This window comes from Hordeum vulgare, chromosome 1H (assembly GCF_904849725.1).
Source record: "Hordeum vulgare subsp. vulgare chromosome 1H, MorexV3_pseudomolecules_assembly, whole genome shotgun sequence".
Lineage (NCBI taxonomy): Eukaryota > Viridiplantae > Streptophyta > Magnoliopsida > Poales > Poaceae > Hordeum > Hordeum vulgare.
This window is the reverse complement of record NC_058518.1, coordinates 157,527,704-157,546,929: the sequence shown is the minus strand read 5'-3', so window position 1 is coordinate 157,546,929 and position 19,226 is coordinate 157,527,704.

The following is a 19,226-nucleotide window of genomic DNA, read 5'->3' as shown; positions in this document are numbered from 1 at the left end:
TGTTGATCTACTTTGAACTCCTTCAAAAACTTGTCAAGGCATGCATTTCATTGAAAGTTACATTAAGCATTTTGATCTATCTCTATAGATCTTGATGTTCAATGTTCAAGTAGCTCTATCCAGGTTTTCCTTTGAAAAACTCCTTTCAAACAACCCTTTATGTTTTCCAGAAATTCTACATTACTTCCAATCACAATATGTAAAACACATATACTTATCAGAAATACTATAGTGCTCCCACTCACTTTTTTGGAAATACAAGTTTCTCATAAACCTTGTATAAAACCAAAAGCTTTGATCGTCTCATCAGAGCGTATATTCCAGCTCCGAGATGCTTGCACCAGTCCATAGAAGGATCGCTGGAGCTTGCATACTTGTTAGTATCCTTAGGATCGACAAAACCTTTTGGTTGTATCACATACAACCTTTCCTCAAGGAAACCGTCAAGGAAACAATGTTTTGACATCCTATGTGCAACATTTCATACATAATGCAACAACTGCTAACATAATTCCAACAGACTTTTAGCATCACTACTAGTGAGAAAGTCTGATCCTAGTGAACTCTTTGAACTTGTCGGAAACATCTTTACGACAAGTCGAGCTTTCTTAATGGTGACTTTTCACCATCTTCGTATGTCTTCCTTTTAAAGATCCATTTGTACTTAATAGTCTTTTTTATTTTCTTTTCTTTTCTCCCCTTTTTTTGTTTTGGGCTCTTTGGCCTCTTTTTTTTATGTCCTCCCACAGTACAATGCTCTAATAATGATGATCATCACACTTTTATTTACTCACAGATCAAAGATCACACTGATGATGACTCCATAGGAAAGCCTTTGGCAGTGTATCGGGATGTGCAACGATCTAGCATGGCGTATGACGTTGAAACATCTCGCTAGCTATCTTACGATCATGCAATGGCAATATGAGAGTGACGGCACGAGTCATGAGACGGAACGGTGAGAGTTGCATGGCAATATATCTCGGAATGGCTATGAAAATGCCATAGTAGGTAGATATGGTGGTTGTTTTGAGGAAGGAATTTGGTGGGTTTGTGTACCGGCGAGAATTGCGCGGCACTAGAGAGGCTAGCAATGGTGGAAGGTGAAAGTGCATCTATACCATGGGCTCACATTAGTCATGAAGAACTCACATACTTGTTGCGACAGTTTTTATTAGTAATCGAAACAAAGTTCTAAACGCATACTCCGAGGGGAAGGGTTGGTAGGTGTTAACCATCACGCGATCCCGACCTCAACACAAAGGATGACAATCAATAGATCAATTATGCTCCGACTTCCTAACATAGTGGTTCACCATACGTGCATGCTACGGGAATCACTAACTTCAACACAAGTATTTCTAGATTCACAACACCCTACTAACATAACTCTTAATATTACCGAATCCACGTCTCAAAACTAATTGAGAGGAATCAAAACTTCTCTTTCTATTCAATGTACATGAAGATGGAGGTTTTTGTATATTCTTTGGGTACCTATCATATTTGGGACTACTTTCATAGCATAAACCAACTACCAAATCACGCACCGCCGTGCTCTAAAGATATAAGTGAAGCACAAGAGCAAAAGTGTCTAGCTCAAAAGATATAAGTGAAGCACTATGAGCAAAAGTATCTAGCTCAAAAGATACAAGTGAAGCACTATGAGCATTCTAGCAAAATCACGATGAGTGCATGTCTCTCTCTCTCAAAAAGGTGTGCAGCAAGGATGATTGTGACACAAAAAAAGGAAAAAACTCCTACGATACAAGACGCTCCAAGCAAAAACACATATCATGTGGTGAATAAAAATATAGCTCCAAGTAATGTTACCGATGGACTGAAGACGAAAGAGGGGATGCCTTCCCGGGGCATCCCCAAGCTTAGGCTTTTTGGTGTCCTTGAATTTGGCTTGGGATGCCGGGGGCATCCCCAAGCTTGAGCTCTTTCCACTCCTTATCTTTTTTTCCATGAGAACATCACCCAAAACTTGAAAACTTCACAACACAAAACTTAAACAAAAACTTGTGATAACATTAGTACAAGAAAACAAACTACCACTTCTTTTGGTACTATAGCAAACTTGAATTCTATCTATATTGATGATGGGCTACTGTATTCTCACTTTTCCATGGCTAGTACCCCCCGATACTAACCATAGTTTCATCAAAACAGGCAACCAACTCAACAAAAACAGAATTTGTCAAAAACAGACTAGTCTATAGCAATTTGTATACTTTGTATACTTATGGTACCTCAAAAAATCTGAAACATTACGACGGCCTGGGAAAAAAACATATCAATCAGAAGCAAAACGAATAAACTCAAAATCTCTTTCTGAATAAAAATGAAAAATCATCTCGTGAGCGAAAGGTTTCTGTCTTTTTCCAGCAGGATCAAACAACCATTACCAAGACTAGTCATAAAGGCTTTGCTTGGATCGTACACAAAAGAAACACAAAAAACACAATCACAACAGAATTATGAAAGTGTGGATGCAAAAAAACAGAAAGAAAAAGATAAATTCATTGGGTTGCCTCCCAATAAGCGCTATTGTTTAACGCCCTTAGCTAGCCATAGAAGCGATAGAATCACGTATCGTCGTCTTTGGTGCTCAAACAATAAGTGGCCCTCATCACGGATTCATAAGGCAATCTTATTTTATTTCTAGGAAAGTGTTCCATGCCCTTCCTTAAAGGAAATTTAAATCTAATATTCCCTTCCTTCATATCGATGATAGCACCGATAGTCCTTAGGAAAGGTCTACCAAGAATAATGGGGCATGTAGGATTGCAATCAATGTCAAGCACAGTGAAATCCACGGGTACATAGTTCCTATTTGCAATAATAAGAACATCATTGATCCTTCCCATGGGTTTATTGACAGTAGAATCAGCAAGATGCAAATTAAGAGAACACTCTTCAATCTCATTAAAACCCAGAACATCACATAAAGACTTTGGAATCGCAGAAACACTAGCACCCAAATCACACAAAGCATTGCACTCATAGTTTTTTGTTTTTGATTTTGATGGTAGGTTCCCACTCATCATGAAGCTTTCTAGGGATAGATACTTCCAATTCAAGTTTCTCTTCAAGATATTTTATCATAGCTTCGATGATATGATCGGTAAAGGCTTTGTTTTGGCTATAATCATGTGGAGAGTTTAACATGGATTGTGTCAAAGAAAAGCATTCAATCAAGGAGCAACTATCATAATTGAATTCCTTGAAATCCACGGTAGTAATTTCATTACTACTGAAAGTTTTAACATCTTCTACTCCACTTTTAATGGTTTTAGCATCAAGATAGATGGACTCCGAATCATTGGGGCACTTTTCAACCAAAGTGGATTCATATGCAGCCCCATAATCATTAGGTTTGACACAAGAAAACAAAGATTCAATAGGAGTCACACCAAGCACTTTAAGATCTTCGTGATTCTCACCACGAGAACACGCCTTTTTAAGCCATTCATGTCTAGCACAAATTTGGGCGGTTCTTTCTTAGCTCTCAATCATGGAAACACGCATAGATTTCAAAGTTTCATCCATGTTGATTTTCGAAGGAGCACATATAACTTTCAAAGCATCAACATCACAAGAAATTCTATCAACGCTCTTAGCCAAATCGTCAATTTTGAGTAGTTTTTCCTCTATGGACGCATTGAAAATCTTTTGAGAGGTTATGAACTCTTTGATATTACTCTCTAGATCAGAGGGTAATCTATTGTAATTTCCATGAGTATTGTTGTAGGAGTTGCCAAAGTTATTAGAGGAGTTACTAGGAAAAGGCCTAGGAACATAGTTTCCTCTAAAAGCATTGTTGTTGCCAAAGTTATTCCTACCAACAAAATTAATGTCCAAGCTAGCGTTGCTACTCTCAATCAAAGAAGACAAGGGCATATCATTAGGATCCAAAGGAGCACTTCTACTAGCAACCAAATTCATTCACTCATCCATCTTAGCACTCAACGAGTTAATTTCTTCTATAGCGTGTACCTTCTTACTAGTAGGTGACCTTTCAGTGTGCCACTGAGAGTTGTTTGTCATGATGTTGTCTAAGAGCTTTGTGGCTTCCCCTAACGTGATTTCCATGAATATTCCACCTGAAGTGGAGTATAAGATATTTCTAGAAGCGAAATTCAAACCAGCGTAAAAGATTTGAATAATCATCGAAAGACTCAAGCCATGAGTGGGACAATTTCTAATCATTAATTTCATTCTCTCCCAAGATTGTGCAACATGTTCATGATCAAGTTTCTTGAAATTCATGATATCATTACGGAGAGAGATGATCTTAGCCGGCGGAAAATACTTGGATATATAAGCATCTTTGCACTTATCCCAAGAATCGATACTATTTTTGGGCAAAGAAGAAAACCAAGTTTTTGCGTGATCTCGCAACGAGAAAGGAAAAAGCTTCAATTTATTCACGTAATTATTCACATCTTTTTTCTTTTGCATATTGCAAAGCTCAATGAAGGTATTGAGATGGGATGCGGAATCTTCACTAGGAAGGCCAGAGAATTGCTCTTTCATAACAAGATTTAGCAAAGCGGCATTGATTTCGTATGACTCCGCACTAGTGGCGGGAGCAATCGGAGTATTAATAAAATCATTATTATTAGTATTCGAGAAGTCACAAAGTTTAGTGTTTTCGTTCATGGTGACTTCAGCAAGCAAGCAAGCACACAAGAAAACAAAGAGCAGGCGAGAAAAAGGGCGAACGAAAAGGCGAACGAAAAAGGCAAATTGGTGAAGTGGGGGAGAGGAAAACGAGAGGCAGCTGGCAAACAAAGTAAATGCAAGAGATGAGTTTGCGACACCTACTTGGATGAGTTCTTGACTTGATCTTCCTCCCCGGAAACGATGCCAGAAATTCTTCTGCTATCCCACACACAACAGGGCCAGAAATTGACACGTTGACAGAGGCTGGGCTTGCGTTGGTTTTTCCCTTGAAGAGGAAAGGGTGATGCAGCACAAGAGCAGTAAGTATTTCCCTCAGTTTGAGAACCAAGGTATCGATCCAGAAGGAGGGTCTCGTCAAGTCCAGAGTACCTGCGCAAACACAAACAAGCTTGCACCCAACGCTTCAAAGGGGTTGTCAATCCCTTTAAGATTGTTTGCAAAGTGAGATCTGAAGGCGGAAAGAGCAACAAAGTAACAATTTTCACATTTATCTTAATTGTGTACCAAACTCACAACTCAGATATTCATCTCTATGATCATATCGTAGATATTTTATCCTCTTGTCATGACGATCTTCAACTTCACTCTAAAATTACTTGAACCTTTCAATAATTCAGACGTGTGTTTCATCAAGCAAATACATTAGTATCTACTCAAATCATCTGTGAAGTAAGAACATAATGATATCCATTGCGTGCCTCAGCACTCATTGGACTGCATACACCAAAATGTATTACTTCCAATAAGTAACTTTCTTGTTCCATCTCACTGGAAAAACGATGCCTTCGGTCATCTTTCCCATGTGGCATGATTTGCATGTCTCAAGTGATTCCAAACGATCCATTTGCATGGAGTTTCTTCATGCGATTACACCAATAGACATTGTTCGCATGTCTCCAACGTTTCAAAAATGAGTGAGCCCAAAGATCCATCAGTATGGAGCTTCTTCATGCGTTTTATACCAATATGACTCAAGCAGCAGTGCCACAAGTAAGTGGTACTATCATTACTACTTTGTATCTTTTGGCATCAATATTATGAACATGTGTATCACCACGATCGAGATTTAATAAACCATTGAAGGTATTTATTCAAGCAATAGAATAACCATTATTCTCTTTAAATGAATAATCGTATTGCAATAAACACGATCTAATCATGTGCATGCTCAACGCAAACACCAAATAACACCTATTTAGGTTCAACACTAATCTCTAAAGTAGTGGGAGTATGCGATGGTGATCACATCAACCTTGGAAACATTTCCAACACACATCGTCACCTCGCTTTAGCTAGTCTTCGTTTATTCCATAGCTTTTATTTCGAGTTACTAACACTTAGCAACTGAACCAGTATCTAATACCCTCGTGCTACAAGGAGTACTAGTAAAGTACACATCAATATCATGTATATCCAATATACTTTTGTCGACCTTGCCAACCTTCTCATCTACCAAGTAACTATGGTAGTTCCGCTCAAGTGACCATTCCCCCTCATAATAGAAGCACTTAGTCTTGGGTTTGGGTTTAACCATGGGTTTCCTCACTAGAGCGGCAACTGGTTTGCCTTTCATGAAGTAACCCTTCTTACCCTTGCCCTTCTCAAAACTAGTGGTTTTACTAACCATCAACACTTGATGTTCCTACTTGATTTCTACATTCACGGTGTCAAACATCGCGAATAGCTCAAGGATCATCATATCTATCCCTGATATGTTATAGTTCATCACGAAGCTCCAGTAGCTTGGTGACAGTGACTTTGGAGAACCATCACTATCTCATCTCGAAGATTAACTCCCACTCGATTCAAGCGATTGTAGCACTCGGACAATCTGAGCACATGCTCAACGATTGATCTTTTCTCCCTTACTTTGTAGACAAAGAATCTTGTCGGAGGTCTCATACCTCTCAACAAGGGCACGAGCATGAAATCCCAATTTCATCTCTTAGAACATCTCATATGTTCCATGATGTTTGCTATCCCACAGACAACAACGCCAGAAATTGACACGTTGACAGAGGCTGGGCTTGCATTGGTTTTTCCCTTGAAGAGGAAAGGGTGATGCACCACAGGAGCAGTAAGTATTTCCCTCAGTTTGAGAACCAAGGTATCGATCCAGAAGGAGGGTCTCGTCAAGTCCAGAGTACCTGCTCAAACACAAACAAGCTTCCACCCAACGCTTCAAAGGGGTTGTCAATCCCTTTAAGATTGTTTGCAAAGTGAGATCTGAAGGCGGAAAGTGCAACAAAGTAAAAAGTGTAAGGCTGAAAATATGGTGTGGAGTAGACCCTGGGGCCATAGTGTTCACTAGAGGCTTCTCTCAAAATAGCAAGTGTTACGGTGGGTGAACAAATTACTGCCGAGCAATTGATCGAACCGCGCAAAGTTATGACGATATCTAAGGCAATGATCATACATATAGGCATCACGCCCGAGACAAGTAGACCGATACTTTCTGCATCTACTACTATTACTCCACACATCGACTGCTATCCAGCATGCATCTAGCGTATTGAGTTCATGAGGAACAGAGTAACGCTTTAAGCAAGATGACATGATGTAGAGGGATAATCTCAAACCAATGATGAAAACCCCATCTTTTTAACCTTGATGGCAACAACATGATGCATGCCTCGCTACCCCTTCTGTCACTGGGTGAGGTCACCGCACGATATGAACCCAAAACCAAGCACTTCTCCCATTGCAAGAATCATAGATCTAGTTGGCCAGACAAAACCCACAACTCGAAGAGAATTACAAGGATATGAACTCATGCATAAGAGAGATCAGAAGAAACTCAAATAAGATTCATAGATAATCTAATCATAAATCCACAATTCATCGGATCTCGACAAACACACCGCAAAAGAAGATTACATCGAATAGATATCCATGAAGATCATGGAGAACTTTGTATTGAAGATCCAAGAGAGAGAAGAAGCCATCTAGTTACTAACTATGGACCCGTAGGTCTATGCTGAACTACTCACGCATCGTCGGAGAGGTCATGGTGTTGATGAAGAAGCCCTTCGTATCCGAATCCCCCTCCAGCAGGGCACCAGAACATGCCCCAGATAGGATCTTGCGGAGACAGAAGCTTGCGGCGGTGGAAAAGTACTTTCGATGATCTCCTCATTTTTTCTGGAATTTATGGGAATATATAGGCGAAAGACCTAGGGCAAAGGGCGTTCAGGGGGCCCACAAGCCTGGATGGCGCGGCCTCCGCCCTGGCCGTGGGGTGGGGGCTTGTGGGGCCCCTGAGGCTCCCCTGCCTTGGCTCCCAAGCTTCCCGATCTTCTTCCGTTCCAGAAAAAATATTTTCGGGGATTTTCTTCCGTTTGGACTCCGTTTCAAAATCTCCTCTGAAAGGGGTCAAAAACATGGAAAAACAAGAACTGGCACTTGGCACTGAGTTAATAAGTTAGTCCCAAAAATATATAAAAGGCATACAAAACATCCAAAGTTTGACAAGATAATAGCATGAAACCATCAAAAATTTAGATACGTTGGAGATGTATCAATGTTCAAAACGTCTCTGGCGCCTCAATTCTAAGTTGTTAAGCATTACGACATGAACTATCACGTAGTCATCAAAAAACGTGTATGTCAGATGTTCGCAACATCCACAGAAGACGCTCGAGGCCCAGCACACTGAGCAGTGCATTAAGGACATAAGCCTTCTGCGGAGCAATGAGGACAATCCTCGGTTTACGGACCCAATCCGCATAATTGCTACTGTCATCTTTCAACTAAATTTTCTCTAGGAACATATCAAAAATAGTAGCGCTACAACGCAAGCTACAACATAATTTGCAAAGACCTTTTGACTATGTTCATGATAATTGAGTTTAGCTAATCATATTACTAATAACTCCCACTCAAATAGACATCCCTCTAGTCGTTCGAGTGGCGCATGATCCAAATCCACTAACTCAAGTCCGATCATCACATGAATTTTGTATAGTTTCTGTGGTGAACATCTCCATGATGATCATATCAACTATATGATTCATGCTCGACCTTTCGATCTCTTGTGTTCCGAGACCATGTATGTACATGCTAGGCTCGTCAAGTTTAACCCGAGTGTTCCGCATGTGCAACTTTCTTGCACCCGTTGTATGTGAACGTTGAGTCTATCACACCCGATCATCACGTGGTGTCTCGAAACGACGAACTGTCGCAACGGTGCACAGTCGGGGAGAACACAATTTTATCTTGAAACTTTAGTGAGGGATCACCTTATAATGCTACCGTCGTTCTAGGCAAAATAAGGTGCGTAAAAGGTTTAACATCACATGCAAATCATAAGTGACATGACATGGCCATGAACTTGTGCTTCTTGATTTCCATCTCCAAAGCACCGGCATGATCTCCATCGTCACCGGCGCCGCACCATGATCTCCATCATCATGCCGCCATCGAGGTTGTCGCGCTATCTATGCTATTACTACTAAATCTACAACCTAGCGATATAGTAAAAGCATCTGCGGGTTGCTCTATGGCCGGTTGTCGTAGCATCGACGTGCAAGTCGATATTTAACTATTACAACATGCTCATCTCATACATCCAAATATCATATCATGTCTTTGGCCATATCACATCACATGCATACCCTGCAAAAACAAGTTAGACGTCCTCTAATTTTTTGTTGCATATTTTACGTGGCTACTATGGGTATTGAGTATGATAGCATCTTACTTATGCATAGCCACAACGGTGATATGCAAATTGCTATTTAACCTTCTCCAAGGGTCGACTCGGTCAAATCCGATTCAAATAAAGTTGAAGAAACAGACACCAGCCAGCCATCTTTATGCAACAAGTTGCACTCGATGAAACCGGTCTCTCGTAAGCGTACGAGTAAAGTTGGTCTGGGCCGCTTCAATCCAACAATGCTGCCGAATCAAGAAAATACTAAGGAGGGCATTAAATTGAACGTCAAAGGCCACAAACTCTTTTGTGTTCTACTCGATATCATCTACGCATGAACCTAGCTCATGATGCCACTGTTAGGGAACGTTGCATGGGAAACAAAAAAATTCCTACGCACATGAAGACCTATCATGGTGTCGGTGTTTGCTCACGACATAAGCCGTGGGTAGGCTAAAGTGATGAGGTGGAGATCGAAAGGACACCGATGGGCTCTGGGAACGAGGTTGGTACAAGCGAGGAACGCATGATGTACCCAGGTTCGGGGCTCTCCGCAGACATAATACCCCTAGTTCTGCCAGAGTGTATAATGCACTAGTGAGGCTACAATGTGCTCCTTGAGCTGTTCGACGGAGGAGGAAGAAGGAGCTGCCGGCTCGCTAATGCCTCTCCTCTGTGGGTGTGTTTGTGTTGGATTGACCAAACCTCTGCATGGAGGGGGTCGGGGGTTTTATAGACGAACCCACCGACCTATAATAAGGATAAAGGTAGAGAAGTGGGACCCAGCTCGCAGCCTCGCCGACTGGCGAGGGGGTCCAGAGTGGTCTTGTCTTGTCGCTCGAGGGTCCCGCCGGCTGCAAGGTCCCATCTGTTTATGGGACCCGCCGGCTAACCAATGAAGCTCTCACGTAAGGCTGACGCAGGACACATGTAATACGTCCGGTGTCGTCTTGTGAGATTCGTCATGGGTTGCCAGTACGGCTGTCTCCACTGTTCCCACGCCGAGTGTTGTAATGGAGTGGGAGTTTGACGGGATGACACTGTGTAGGATGATGGATCGGAGCCGGAGTAGGTCATTGGCATGGCCGCTGACGTTGTACCTCCCGTCCGCTCCAAACCTGTACTCATGCTGACGCGTACGCAGCTTTGATCGTAGGCTCTCGTCATGACCTACGATCTGATGTGACTTGAGCTCCTTAGTCGGCTAGTGGCCCTGCTAGCCAGCCCTAGGAACGGTCGTCTCGCCCCTAGCCGGCCAGCACGTCCTGGGCGGCCGGAGGGAGGTAGCCGTCTCGCCTCTAGCCGGCAGGGGCTTCCTAGCCGGACAGAGGGATTTGGTTACCTCGTCCCTAGCTGGCGGAAGTTTCCTAGCTGGCCAAGGGGATTGGGTCGTATAGAATGAGTTGCGCTTTTCCTTCAATGTAGAAGGCAAATGAGTAGGCTTGATGAGCCTACCCCGGGGTTATCCCCCCATCAGTAGTCCCCCAAGCAGTGGAGGCCCGCCGCCCCAGAGCGGGAGGCCTCGCCGGCTTGAGTTATTTGTTGTTGATCTCCTTTTGCCGCCTGCGGCAGGAGGCGCCGACTCGGAAGCCGATTGGCTTCCAAGGAACGCCTCGGCTTCGCCGCAAGTTGCGATGTTTGCGCCACGTGCCAGGCCTTGGCCTGACGTGATGATGATTCTGTCAGATGACGAGACTGGACCTGAGCCCTGGGTCTTACCATGACGCCCCCTCGGCCCCCGCGCGGCGGATCCTTTGCGGATTTACTCCGTGACGGTTGGGTTTGAAGAGGCGTAAGTGCGCCCGTAATAATTGGGAGAGGTGGGCGATATGCACACCGGATCCCCTCCCCATGATCTATCGTGGGGGTTTAAATAGGGTGCGGGATCATCGAGGAGGCCATTCGCCTTCTTCTCACCCCGCACCAGCGCCACTTCCTTCCCTAAGCCTAGAGAAAGAAGAGACCCTACCTTGTCTTCGTCGTCGCCGAGGCCGCCGCCACCAGCCGCATCCAGGGGCGCCCCAGATTTCGTCGTCCGCCGCCATGCCGAGCAGTGCACCTAACAAGGGACAGCACAGCGGTGCGTGGCTAGGCAACGACATCTGTGTCGGCCACATTGAGGCGCTCTTCCATCACCGCATGCTGCCTCCTGCATCCCTTGTGGCGGTGCGGCTGCCCGGAGCCCAAGTCGCCCCGATTCCAAAGGAGGGAGAGGTAGTCGTGTTCGAAGAACACTTCTACCGAGGCTTCGGGCTCCCGGAGAGCAACTTCTTCGCCCACTTCCTCACTTTCTTCGGCTTGCAGCCGCACCATATGGTGCCCAACGCCATTCTTCAACTTGCCTCCTTCGTCGTCCCGTGCGAAGGCTTCCTAGGGATTGAGCCCTGCCTTGACCTCTGGCAAAAGCTGTTTTTCTTCAAGCAGCAGTCCGTGAAAATGGACAAGGCCGAGGCGGCGAAGCTCAAGGGCCCCCGTCCGATGACCCCGTGCGGTGCGGCACTGGTACATCATCGGACGACTTCCGGCTTCCCCCAGATGCCGCTGCAGGACTCTATCAAAATGTGGCAGAGGGGATTCTTCTATGTGAAGAATGTCGACCCCTCCCACGACTGCCTCAACCTGCCCCCCTTCACCATCACTCCTCCGACGGCGAAGAAGAACTGGAAAGCTTCGCATCCGGAGCGGATTGCCGAGGTGGCGCTGATATGCGCCCACCTCGACAACATGAAGATTTGCGGCCTCCTTGGCCACGACCTTCTCACCAACATGATGACCCACTGGATCCTGCCTCTGCAGAGGCGGCCGCATCTGGTTTGTCAGATGGGCGGCCAGCGTGACCCGTGCCGGCTCTCCACCAAGAACTTCCGAGCCGGCGCGGTAGCTCAGAACATGAACATGATCTCCTCCGCCAACATGGACGAAGGCGGAGGTTGGGAATGCGGAATGGCCCCTTACGGCCGAGCCCATCCAGCCCCGATGGTAAGTACCTTCCCGAATCTTATTTTACTTATCTTTGAAATTGTTGTTCTCTTTTTGAGCCGGCTGCCGACTCCATTGCTTAGATGTTCGAGCGCCTGCAAGTGCTTGACCGCCAGCCGATGACGTGGAGGCGTCGGACCCCTCGGGGATCGAGGATGAGGGGGTGATAGAGCCACGGGCCGCCGTCTCCGAAGGTTCGGAGGAAGCGCTGGAGTCGGAGGGCTCCGAGCCGCCTGGTGAGCACCTAAAGCCCTCCCCTCTTGACTGGACGGATGATGATGAGACGCCGCCTTCCCTGCATGATGCAGCCTTCGGGGAGGATCTAGAGGATCTGGAGGAAGTCACCAACCCTCCTTTGATGCGAGGTCGCTGCAATGCTGGCGAGACGGCTGCGCCTGGCGAGGCGGCCAGGAATAAGGGAAAGGGGGTCGCCACATCCAAGCCGGCTCACAAGCGCGCCGCAACGGGACCTCCAGTCGGAGGACGAGGTGGCGGCGCTAAGAAGCATCACGCCGGCGCCGGCAGGAAGCGGGTGCTCGTCGTGGGAGGGTAAGAGCTCTTTGTTATATCTTTTTGATTTCTAATGTGAGGATAGATTCCTCAATTTGTACTTGGCAGGGATGTCGGAGAGGTGGAGGAGGAAACCGCCTCTGCCGCCGAGCGAGCCGCCTAGGCGGCTGCTGATGCTGCCAAGAAGGCATTGGACAATGAGTCCACCCTTCGCTGGGAGGCAGCGGCTCGGAAGACGACCGAAGGCCAATCTCAGCCCGGTCAGGCCGACAAGCCTCCCCAAGGGAAGCGGTCGAAGGCCCGACATGACCCCGCCAAGCAGGCGCGTGTGGAGGAGCTAACTAGCAAGGCGGCGCCGAGCCGACCTCGGGGACCTGAGCCCGCCAAGACCACTGAGCCGGCTGCCTCGTCACCCATGGATCTTGAAGTGATCCCCGACACGCCTGAAGCCGATGTAGATGGCATGCCGGAGATGACCATGGAGGCACCGGATGCGACGATGGAGGCGCCGGAGACGACGATGGAGGCGCCGGAGACAACCGATCCACCTCCAGCCGCGGAGACTGCGCCGGCCAGAATGTCAAGGGAGCCGGTCGCGAACCCTTCACCTGGATACGACACCATTGTCGTGTTCAACCACGGACCAGCCGCTCCAGGAGCCGGCCCCACCGCCGGGAGCCGGCCCATGAGGACGTGGCACGTGGCCAATGCACAGCACGCAACACAGCCTCCGGGTACCGAGCTCAGCTGCATCCTGGAGCTGGTGGCGATGTTCTCCAGCAGCCGCAACAAGGTTACGCACGCGGCCCTGGTGGCCAAATGCGACCTTGATCGCATTGAAGACCGAACCAGGGTAAGTCTTCAAACTTTTGCGTTCTCTTTGCTTCAGGTTTTCTTGTTTGCTCTTGAGCCAGTGGGGGCGCGTCGGTGCACCCATTGGGTGTAGCCCCCAAGAATCGGGTCGGCCAAGCATTGTCCGGGCCGAATCTCCTTGTGTTATGCTTGTGCTTGCTTCTTTAGTGGGGGCGCACTAGCGCACCCACTGGGTGTAGCCCCCGAGAATCGGGCCGGCTAGGAGTTAGCCGGGCCAAATATTACTCTTTGCTTCATTTGCCTTGTTCGTAGGAGCTTCATGATGCCCAAGTGCACGCGTACAACGTACTGCGGGCCCAGTTCCAAGCAGACGAAGGCCAAGCCAGCGATCTTTAGAGCCGGCTGGATACTGATATCATCGAGCACAACGCTTTGCGCGAGGCGGACAAGCAGCTCCACCTGCAGCTGGGCCTTCTCCAGACGGAAAAGAAGGACCGTGAGGCGGCCCACCAGGTAGAGCTGGAGCAGCTGCGCGCCACCTTCCAAGAGAAGGACGCCTCCCACACTGCTTACACGGAGCACCTGAAGACGGCTCATCTCGAAGAGATGAAGCTTAAGGACGTTGCCCTAAAGGAGAAGGAGGCCGCCCTGACCCAAGTGCAGGCGCAACTGGTGAAACGGAGGCGGCCCACGCCCTCCGAAGCGAGCTCTCCCGCATGGCCCAAGAGAGCACGACACGGGGGCGCGAGGCCGTGGAGGAGGCCCGCGAGACCGACATCCACTTCAACCGTAAGTTTTCTTCATCTTGACTTGATTTTTTTTCTAGTTGACGTCTTCCCTTGTTCTTCGTCTTAACACCCCCCGCACCCCAGGGCTCTTCCGTGGGACACGAGATGCGGCGGAGCAGGCTTTGGAGACTAGCTGCGAGGAGCGTTGTGCCGCTGGTGAAGAGGTGGACGCTGATGCCGGCTGGTCCATAGAGGAGATTGCCACACGCGTCAAGGCCCGCCTGCATGCAGTGGCCCACTCCATGGATCGGCTCCAGAGCGCGGGACTGGAAATGGTGAAGGCGCTGTGGCTTGATGTCATGGAGTCGTCGTCCATGAGCTGGCTATCCCGCTGGCTTGAGGCCAGCAGCGCCCGCCTCGACGCCTGGCATGCCTCAGTCGCACGCGCTGGCGCATACCTGGCACTTCGCTTGGCCAAGTCCTAGTACCGAAACCTGGACTTGGGCAAGCTCGCAGCGCAGCGTGCCGGTTCGGAGGGGGAGCTGCAGGCCCTGGAGGATCAGCTGCAAGTGAGCGCCAGTGGCATTGCTTCTTTTGTCGCTTGGGACGAGTTTGGCCTGGAGCGTGATGAAGATGGCAACATGGTCCCTGAGGACTTGTTCCATCTACAGCCTTATGATGCCGAAGGCAGTTCTGCCGAGGTGGCCCTCGAGGAGAAGGCTGCCGACTCCAGCAGCGAGGCCTACGCGGAGTCGACCGCGAAGGACAGTACCGAAGGCTCTCGAGGTGGAGACGACGCATCCGCCTCAAGTGTAGCCGGCGATGGTGAAGCCACCACTTTAGGTGCTGCAGCCGGGGCCGCAGACGGAGTCGCCGCCCCTTAGCTTGTACTTTTTGTTTTTGTCTACATTTTATCACGAGTCCAACAGTTCCACCCACTGGGGGTGTCTTATTGGAATGAACTTCGGCCGTGTTCCTTTGAATTCTTTTGAATGTAATATACGCTATGTTATTCTACATTAAATTTGTAAGCACTATGCTTGTTGACTCGCATTTTCATCTTTTGATTCCTGTTTGACTTCTTTTCATCCAACTCCTTTGCTCTCTCTAACATCCGCCTCGCCAGCCCGACACTCGGGAGCCGGTCTATGACTGGGACGAGGCTTCTGCCTTTGAGAACTTTTGGACTTAGATTTTTCAAAGCCATCAAGACTTTTAGACTGAAAAGTGAGCCAGCACAGGCCGGCTAGAAAATAAGATCGAAAGCGATCAAAACCGACCCGAGCCGGTAGCCTTCTTTGTAGTTTAAGCTTTTCATGCAGCCTGCCTTCCCTGCCGCCATCTCGTTAGCCGGACAACCGGGAGCCGGACTGTAGCTTGTGCGAGAGAGTAAGGGTTCGACCCGACGTACACTATACGCTCAGCTACAACTAAGGAAATCTTTCGGGCCATCTGGCGAGCCCCCGAGCCCGTAGAGCCGGACCAGGGAACTAGAGAATGAGGGAGAAACTCTTGGCATGAATCTGAAAGAGGTGTGTCTCAAGCACCGGCTTGAAACACCCATTGCATTCATTCATTAAAAAATCCCAAAAGGGAAAAAGATACATACGTACATGCTCTATCTTTTGCTTTTGCACTCTTAGCAATAGAACGGGCGAAGCAATGCCGTGTTCCATGGAAGCTCCGTCTCCTGGCCGGAGTCATCTCTCTTGCGCTTCCTTGGCTTCTGGGCGTCTATCAGATAGTATGCATTGTTGTGCAACGCCCGACTGATGATGAAAGGTCCCCCACATGGGGAAGAGAGCTTGTGCTGGCCAGCTGTTCGCTGGATTCTTCTGAGCACCAAGTCTCCCTCTCTGAAAGAGAGGGGCTTGATCTTCTTGATGTGGTAGTATCTCAGCTTCTGTTGATATTTGGCCGTCCGGCTCAAGGCTAGATCACGTGCCTCCTCGAGCAGATTGACGTTGTCTTCTCTTGCCTCCTTCGCTTCCATTTCTGTGTATAAGGTGACCCGAGGCAAGTCGAACTCAACATCCGTGGGGATGATTGCCTCGGACCCGTATAGCAGAAAGAATGGTGTGAAGCCGGTTGACCGGTTCGAAATGGTGCGGAGGCTGCATAACACAGTCGACAGCTCTTCAATCCAGCAGCCGGCTAACCTGACAAGTGGCGCCACCAGCCTTGGCTTGATGTCGGCCAGGATCAGGTCGTTCACCCTTTCCACCTTGCCATTGGATTGTGGGTGCGCGACCGAGGCCAAGTCGAGTCGGATGCCTTCCTTGGAGCAGTAGAGTGCCAGAGCACCCTTGGCGAAATTGGTACCTTTGTCGGTGATGATGTTGTGGGGGACGCCGTAGCTGACAGCGATGTCCTTGATGAACCTGACGGCCGTTGGGGCATCAAGCTTCTTTATGGGCCTAGCCTCAATCCACTTGGTAAATTATTCAACAGCCACTAAGAGGTGCGTCATGCCTCCTCGAGCGGTCTTGAATGGCCCCACCATACCAACCCCCAGATTGCAAACGGCCATGACAGGGGGGTGGTTTTGAGGGCTGACGCTGGCATGTGGCTCTGCGCGTCGAAGCGTTGGCAGCCTTCACACTTGTTGACCATGTCGAGAGCCTCCTCGAGGGTCATGGGCCAGTAGAATCCATGGCGGAGCGCCTTGGCCACAAGGGTTCTAGAGGCGGCATGATGCCCACACTCACCCTGATGTATGTCTCTGAGGATCTCCTGCCCCTTTTCTTACTCGACGCAGCGCTGGAATACGCCAGTCACGCTACGCCAAACGAGCTAGTGATTGATGATGGTGTAGGCTGCTGATCGTCGCTGAATCTGCCTTGCCTCTGCCTCATCTTGAGGAAGTTCGCCGCGAAGAAGGAAGACCAAGATGGGTTGAGCCCACGACGGAGCCGACACAGGAGCTGGCTCCGTCTCGACTTGAGTATCAGGGGCTTCTGCAGCCCCCGCGCTTGTTGATGTAGTCGCAGGATCGAGACTTTCTGTCTCCGATGCCGTTGTGGCAGCCGGCACGCCGTCTACCTCCATGACGGCCACCCACTGGGTGTCGAGCCGACAGGGTTCGAGGCTTGGCGTAGCCGGGATTGTTGTTGTAGTCGACGAAGCAGTTGTGGCCGGCACAGCAGCTGGAGTCGGTAGAGCGAGTGTAGCTGGCACAGTAGCTGTAGCCGGCAAAACTGGCATAGCCGATGTCGTTGGTACTGAAGGATCTAACGGCACAAAGATCAACGCCGACTCCGGAGACGGCTTGATGGATGGCTTGTGCAATTGCTTGAGGGAGACGCCGGCTGGGATTGCGTGCCTTGTACAGCCGATCTTGGCTAAGGTAGCGGCCGCCTCGTTGTCCACCCTGGGGACATGATGAAACTCACAGCCCTCGAAAGGACCGCTCAGCTGCTCGATGTGGAAGCTATAGCTCGCCATATTGGCATCCCTGGCATCCCATTCGCCACAGACTTGCTGCACCACGAGATCCGAGTCGCCCAAGCAAAGGATCCGCCGGATGCCAATCTCTCTGGCAAGCCGAAGGCCATGGGCGAGTGCTTCATACTCGGCGACGTTATTGGAGGCGGCGAAGTGTATCTGGAGAACATACTTGAGTTGGTCTCCTTTTGGAGATGTCAAGACGATGCCGGCTCCGAGACCAGTTCACATCTTCGAGCCGTCGAAATGCATCTGCCAATGAGTGGAGTCTAGAGGCGGTGGCATGAATTCGGTTTCAGCCCAATCGACGAGGAAGTCTGCCACCACCTGGGATTTGATGGCAGTACGCGGCTCGTAGCAGATGTTGTGGTCGGCCATGGAGATGGACCAATTGGCAATTCGTCCCATGGCATCACGATTGCCCGTGATTTCTGAAAGTGGCGCAGTGCTCACCATAGTGATGGCATGCTCTTGGAAGTATTGCTTCAACTTTTTTGCGGCAAGGTAAACACCATAACACATCTTTTGATAGTGGGTGTAGTTTTGCTTGGAGGCGCACAAGACCTCGGTGAGGTAATAGATAGGGCGTTGCACTAACAGTACCTTGCCCTCCTCCTAGCACTCTACTACCAAAACCACACTAACCACGCGAGTGGTCGCTGCGATGTATATGAGAATGGGTTCCCTTTCAGCCGACGCTGCCAAGATTGGCAAGCTTGAGATGACGCGCTTGAGGTCGTGGAAGGCTTCGTCCGCCTGGTCGTTCCACTCAAACTTGGTCGTTTTCTTCATTAATTAATAGAGTGGAAGCGCCTTCTCGCTGTTGGGGGGGTAACCCCGGGATAGGCTCAGCGAGCCTGCTCCTTTATCTTCAGCCTAGAAGGAGTAAACAGAACAATTCTACAAGGCCCAAATCCCCTGGCCGGCTAGGAAGCACCTACCGGCTGGGGGACGAGGCGGCCAACTCTCTGGCCGGCCAGGAAGCACCTGTAGGCTAGAGACGAGACGGCTACCTCCCCGTGGCCGCCTAGGCCAAGCCAGCCGGCTAGGGTCGAGGCGGCCGTGCCCAGGCCGGCTAGCCAAGCATGCTAGCCGGCCAGGGATCTCAAGTCACATCAGACCGTAGGTCATGACGAGACCCTACGGTTAAAGGTGGTTATGCATCAGCAAAGGTACTAGATCGGAATGCATGGCAGGTACCCGCATCGGCGACCATGCCGCTGACCTCCTATGGCTCTGATCCATCACCCTGCACAGTGTCGGTCGTCAAACTCCAACTCCATTACTGCACTCGGCGTGGGAATAGTGGAGACGGCCGTACCGCCTGCCCATGACGAATCTCGCTGGACGATGCCGGACGTACAACACGTATCCTGCGTCAACCTTATGCGAGAGCCTTATTGGCTAGC